Source organism: Nuphar pumila, chromosome 11 (assembly GCF_984573655.1).
Source record: "Nuphar pumila chromosome 11, dmNupPumi1.hap1.1, whole genome shotgun sequence".
NCBI lineage: Eukaryota > Viridiplantae > Streptophyta > Magnoliopsida > Nymphaeales > Nymphaeaceae > Nuphar > Nuphar pumila.
The window spans coordinates 57,206,759-57,213,673 of record NC_143259.1 but is presented as its reverse complement, the minus strand read 5'-3'; positions in this window follow the sequence as shown (position 1 = coordinate 57,213,673).

The window sequence follows — 6,915 nt, the reverse complement described above, 5'->3', positions numbered from 1 at the left end:
AGAAAAGAATAGTTATATAGTTGGTGTAGATGTGTCTAGAGTGTCGTCAGAGTTACCTCCTTGGAGAGCTGGGATTGAGCCTCTACCACCACTTGCGGAGACCCCCGCCAAATCCTCGATTGAGTCTCCTCCGAAACTTGAGTTGAAACCTTTACTGGATTCACTCAAGTATGCATATCTCAGAGGCGATGAGACTCTGCCTGTGATCATCTCGTCACTGCTCACTGAGGAGCAGGAGCAGAGATTGCTGACTATTTTACGAGAGCACAAGGCAGCGATTGGCTGAGGAGTGGCTGATTTGAAGGGGATTGATTCTTCGTTCTGCATGCACAGAATTCATTGTGATGAAGAAGTCAAGCCAGTGCGGGATATGCAGAGAAGGTTAAATCCCAACATGAAAGAAGTGGTGAAGAATGAGGTAGTGAAGTGGTTGGATGCCAGAATTATTTACCCCATTTCTGATAGCCAGTGGGTCAGTCTGATTCAGGTTGTGCCAAAGAAATCAGGACTCATTGTTGTGGAGAATGAGAAGGGGGAAAGAATTCCGATGAGGACCACCACAGGGTGGCGAGTCTGCATTGATTATAGGAAGCTGAATATAGCAACCCGAAAAGATCACTTCCCGTTGTCGGTCATTGATCAAATTTTGGAGAGACTTGCAGGATAGAGCTACTATTGTTTCTTAGATGGATATTCAGGGTATAATCAAGTAGCGGTCCATCCTAACGACCAGAAGAAGACGACATTTACATGCCCTTATGGCACCTTCGCATTTAGACGTATGCCGTTTGGGCTCTGCAATGCCCCAACAACTTTTCAGAGGTGCATGTTAGCTATCTTCTCTGATATGATAGATGATGTCATGGAGGTGTTTATGGACGATTTTTCTGTGTATGGCTCTTCATTTGAAGATTGCCTCCAAAAACTTACTCGAGTATTCAGTAGGTGTGCAGAGACAAACCTTGTTCTAAGTTGGGAAAAGAGCCACTTTATGGTACAGGAGTGGATTGTGCTTGGACATATTGTGTCCAAGAGAGGGATTGAGATTGACAGAGCGAAGGTGGAATCCATTTCTCGTTTGACTCCACCTACCACTATGAGGCAGATCAGGTCATTTCTAGGGCATGCTGGATTTTATAGGCGGTTCACTAAAGATTTCAGCAAAATCTCTCGACCGCTTTGTACATTATTAGAAAAGGATCAGCCCTTTGATTTTAGCAAGGATTGCATGAAGGCCTTTGAGATACTCAAAGAGGCCTTGATTACTGCACCCATTCTGAGACCTCCGGATTGGACGCTCCCATTTGAGATTATGTGCGATGCTTCTGACTATGCTATGGGGGCCATTTTAGGACATCGGATTGACAGGAATCCCTATGTGATCTACTACACAAGTAGAACTCTGTCTGATGCCCAGATGAATTATACCACGACAGAGAAAGAGCTACTTGTTATAGTATTCACATTGGACAAGTTTAGGTCCTATTTTCTCGGTTCGAAGGTGGTTGTCTATTCTGATTATGCTGCATTGAAATATCTTTTGAGCAAGAAAGACACCAAACCGAGACTCATTCCTTGGGTTCTGTTACTACAGGAGTTTGATCTCGAGATTCGAGATAAGAAGGGAAGCGAGAATATAGTAGCAGACCATCTTTCTAGAGTGATCGTGGATACTACGCAGGATCAGAGCCCGATCAGTGATTCTTTCCCCGATGAGCAGATCATGTCAGTCAGAACATCACAGTTACCCTGGTTTTCTGATATTGTGAACTATCTGGTTTCGAGACACATCCCTGAGCATTGGAATAGGAATGAGCGCGAGAGATTCCTATCTCAAGTGAGACATTACTATTGGGATGAACCAGAATTGTTCAAATATTGCGCAGATCATATCATTAGGAGATGCGTTCCGGAGGAGGAGTACGAGTCCATTCTTAGTTTTTCCCATTCCTTAGCCTGTGGAGGGCATTTTAGCAGTAGGAAGACAACTGCAAAGGTTTTGCAGTCTGGATTTTATTGGCCCACACTCCACAGAGATGCACTTGAGTTCTGTAGGAGATGCATTAGATGTCAGCAGACTGGGAACATGTCCAAGAGGGACATGGTGCCCCTGTTCTTGATTTTGATAGTCGAGATTTTTGATGTTTGGGGGATAGACTTTATGGGCCCATTTCCGCCATCATTCAGAAATTTGTACATTTTAGTGGCTGTTGATTATGTGTCCAAGTGGGTCGAGGCTGTGGCAACCAAGACCAATGATCATAGAGTGGTGCTTAAGTTCATTAAGCACAACATTTTCAGTCGTTTTGGTGTGCCACGTGCGATGATTAGTGATGGTGGCAAGCATTTCAAGAATGTACAAATAGCTTCTCTGCTGTGAAGGTATTCTGTCAATCATAGATTCACCACTCTTTATCATCCGCAGACCAGTGGACAGGTAGAGGTTTCGAATAGGCAAATAAAGCGGATTCTAGAGAAGATAGTTCACCTGGACTGTAAGGATTGGTCCCAGCGCTTAGATGATGCACTGTGGGCATATAGGACTGCATTTAAGACTCTCATTGGCATGTCCCCGTATCGCCTTGTATTCGAAAAAGCATGCCATCTTCTTGTCAAGCTGGAGCATAGAGCGTATTGGGACATCAAGAAATTGAATTTTGACCTCACCCAAACTTGCAAAGTGAGAGCATTGCAACTCTCAGAATTAGAGCAACTCAGGAATGATGCATATGAGAATGCCAAGTTATACAAAGCTCGCACTAAAGCATTTCATGATAAGCACATTGTCAGAAAAGTGTTTGAGCCGGAGCAGAGAGTTTGGCTATACAATTCTCATTTGCATTTATTCCCAGGCAAATTGAGATCGAGATGGGAGGGACCGTACATTGTGAAAGAAGTGTTCCCACACGGGGCAGTTACATTATTTGATCCTCAGACCCAAAGTACATTCAAGGTTAATGGGCAAAGACTGAACCCCTACATTTCAGATTCCTTGCAGAATGGTGAGTGTGAGATAGTGCATCTCACGAAGGTATAAGGATTTGACCAAAGGGATTTATCATATGTACATAGTAGAGTAGTTTTGTTTTTCATTTCAGTATTTTCTTTTGTTCAGTATTTCATTTCATATGTACTGACATTTGTGTTTTTTTTATTTATGTAGGTTGGACCCAACATTTAGTGTATGAGAACTAGTTACCAGGTACAGGGCAAAGCTTTCAGAACATACATTGATCAGATGAGCAGAAAATTATGCAACCAGATATGCATAGGATGCTGTAAAGTCAAGTCAATTATTAAACATCAGAAGCCCGACACAGATCAGGTTGTATCTATCCTTTCTCCCATATTTATTTTATTGTCTTTTAGTGTGCATTTGCATTGCATTCTTACATATTTTTGTATGTGTGATCATCGCAAAATTTTTCCTCTCTTGGTATTTCTCTCTCTTCCTCCTCTTTTCCTTTCTAATCCCTATTTTCCTCCTTTTGAAGGGGGAGAAAATAAAAGACAAAAAAGAAGAGAGAAGGGAAGAGAAAAGAAAGAGTGAGAGAAGAACTCTTTTGCGAAGGTCTCACTTGACCTTAGTTTTGAAAAGATTTAAAAGATTACTCGCCTCCGTTTTTGAAATATTTTTGGGAAAATTGGGAGACGGAGCTCGCTCGTCGGTACGAGGTTCGACCGTTCCTGGCGCCTTTACCAGGGGTAATCAAACCAAGGATCGAATTTACGCCTTTTTCTTTGCCTTAATATTACCTACGAATTTATTCTAAGTCTATAAAAAAAATGCACAAAGAATCATGCTTGTGTAAATGCAGAGATGTATGCTTTTTTTAAGAGAATGTTTTGAAAATTTCCAAGTGTTTCTGAGATGGATTTGATAATAGAGTGAAGAAATGACTTCTAACTTAGAACTTGAGATTTAAAGTTCTAAGTTTTTGGAATAATCAGAGTTTGGGAAAATGAATCTGGACTTTTGAAAGGAATGATTTTGAAGTTGAGATAAAAAGGAGAAGAAAAGAAAGTTTCAAAGTCATAAATGGACTTTGAATTTAAAATTTTGAAACTGGATGAATGTTCAAAATGAAGTTGAATTCTAGTTTTTGAAGTTTGAATTTTTAGAAGGAGATTTGAGAAATCCAAACTGAATTGGGTTTAAGAGATTAAGATGGAATATAAGAAACATAATTGGTTTTTGGAATTAAGATAAACTTGGATTGGGAATCTGGCATCTTAAATGGATATGGACCCGAAGTCTGAGATCCAAGAGGAAGTTGAATTCTGGATTTAGAATCCTAAACGGGAATAGGATCTGAAATCTGAGATCCAAAAGGATGGAGATTGTATTTGGAGATCTAGATCCAAGTCGGGATTGGGTTCTAACTTTGGAGTTGGATTTTGAAAGTCTAAAATGGGACTTTTAAAAATGGATCTAGGTTTTTGAAGACCCAGATTTGAATTCAAGACTTTGGAGAATAATCGATTTTTGAGATTCAGAGTCAATCTCAAAACTTTGATTTGAATTTTTGAGAATCAAGACTTAAATAAAGGATGAATTTGATTTTAAAAATTGAATTTTTTAGATCAGAAGATGAATCAAAAATTTCAAAGTGTAAATTGAACTTTGAAATTGAATTGAATTTTGAATTTGAATTTGAATTGGAAATTGAATTTTGAATATAGAAATGAATTTGAAATTCCAAAGTCAAATTGGACCTTGAATTTGGATTTTGAATCTTGAAATGAGATAGAAAGATGAATTGAAATAGAAATTTGAAGCTTGATTAGAGAAATGAAGATATAAAAATCACTTGGATTTTAAAGGAATTTTGAAAATATAATGCAATTCTATCCTAAATGATGAAATGAATTGAATAAATTTTGAAATTGAATTTAAAAAAAAAAACATATTTTATTCTTTAAATGAATTAAAATAAGATTGAAGATATAATACATCTCTGACTATGGTCATAAGATGTATTATATAATAATCGTATTTTAATTCAAGTGAAAAATAAAACACATTTTTGGTGCCTTTATAGAGTTTAGAATGAAATTAACACTCAATATATCCTGACTATGGCCATTGATATATGTGTTAAGTTAATTTTAAATTAAACTCTAATAAAGGAGGAAAATATTTGAAAACATGATGATTTTTAAAGGAGATCTAGTGTGGATCTGATGTTATTCCATAAAAGATAAAAATCCTAAGCATTGTCCACATTTTGACTATGGCCATCAATGTGAGTCATTTGCTTAGGATTAATTTACCTCTCATTAAAATGGTGCACGTGCCATTCGTGTTCCCATTCGTGAAATTTTGAAATAAAAGAGAAAACTGATATGAAACAAGCAATTCTAGAGGATGTACATGCTCATGCATTCTATCTAAGGCTGGAACTATAGAGTTTTTTTTTTATTAATATCTAGCTATTACAACTTTTAGATTGAAATTACAAAGGATCACCAATCTATGAAGGAACATAGTATTTTCCATGTATCTCCTGCAAAACAGGATGAGCACAAGATAACTGAGATAAGAAATGTAGATGAAGGTTGATCATGATATATATACAAAAAAAAATGTATTGGATTTTGGGCCTAAGTATTGCACCTAGACTAGATGATGTGCATAACTAAATGCATGTAGAAGAGGTTTGTTTGAAAATGGTGCACCTGCTTAACAATAGGAATGTATACGAAAGGACTTATGCAATGCTAATGATCAATGTTTAAAACATGTAAGCAAGCTGAATTCTAACTATAGAATTTTAATTCTTACACTAACACTAGCAACAGGAAACAATTTTTTTATCATCAAGATTTGCTTCTTGCAGTGTATAACAAAATTAATATATGAGTTAGAACATCCCAAATAGATTCAACATCTAAAGCCTGAATAATGCTTCTAAGAGTATGCCACTACAAACTATAGGTAAAGCTTGATTTCAATATAATGTAAATATAAAACCAAAATTAGTGGAAGAATAATGTACATACCTGATAATAAGGACCTATAGATGTGACTTCAGTACATGCTGATGATATAACACATGCTAAAACTAACATACCAAAGGACTGGGTGAGCCGTTGGTATTGAAACCTATATGCTTCCACCATTGTCATATCTGTGAAATTACTTCCTGCAACTCACTGATGCAGTGACGGTCTACTTACAAAAATTCCCTCGTACCAAGGTGGAACTGCTTCAGGATTTTCACTGAGGATGCTTTAGCATTTCAATAAGTTGCTGCGGAGAATCTTCAATCTGCAGGAAGTTCAGGGAAGGATGGCACAGCAAGGTCTTAACCTATTATTGCTAATAGCAATATAGTGGTGACTGATAAGATGTTACAGTGATAAAAAAAAAAGACATGAAGGGGGTAATGAAGGACTGCTACAGGTGCAACAATGTGGATTAGTAATGGAGATGAGTATGAAGGAGGCTGAAAGGGGGTTTAGCAGATGTGCAGGGAGTGGTGTTACAACAAATAATGTTGTGCATAGGAATTGAGGTGAGAGAAAAAAAGGGGGGGGGGGGGTGTTGTAGCGAGGAGATGAAGGCATGCATGTGAAAATGTAAGGTACGTGCAAAGTAGGACCAAGCACCGCCAGTGAGTATATGATGGATAATTCTATTTTGTGAGCGTTGAGATCACAACCAATGAGCCGATACATCAATTATTTCCAAATGAATCCTGCTGACACATAAATGAAATAGTTGATATTTTCCAGAACTAGAAAATTCTGAACCAACAGGGGATCAATCTCTGGATAGCACGCTTACCGATGTCATTTTGCTGTATGAACATTAGATCATGGTGCTATCAAGGTAAATCATCACCTAATATCACAGAATATATAAAGCAGCCAAGGAAAGAAATATATATCTACCCCTGTTATTTGAAACGT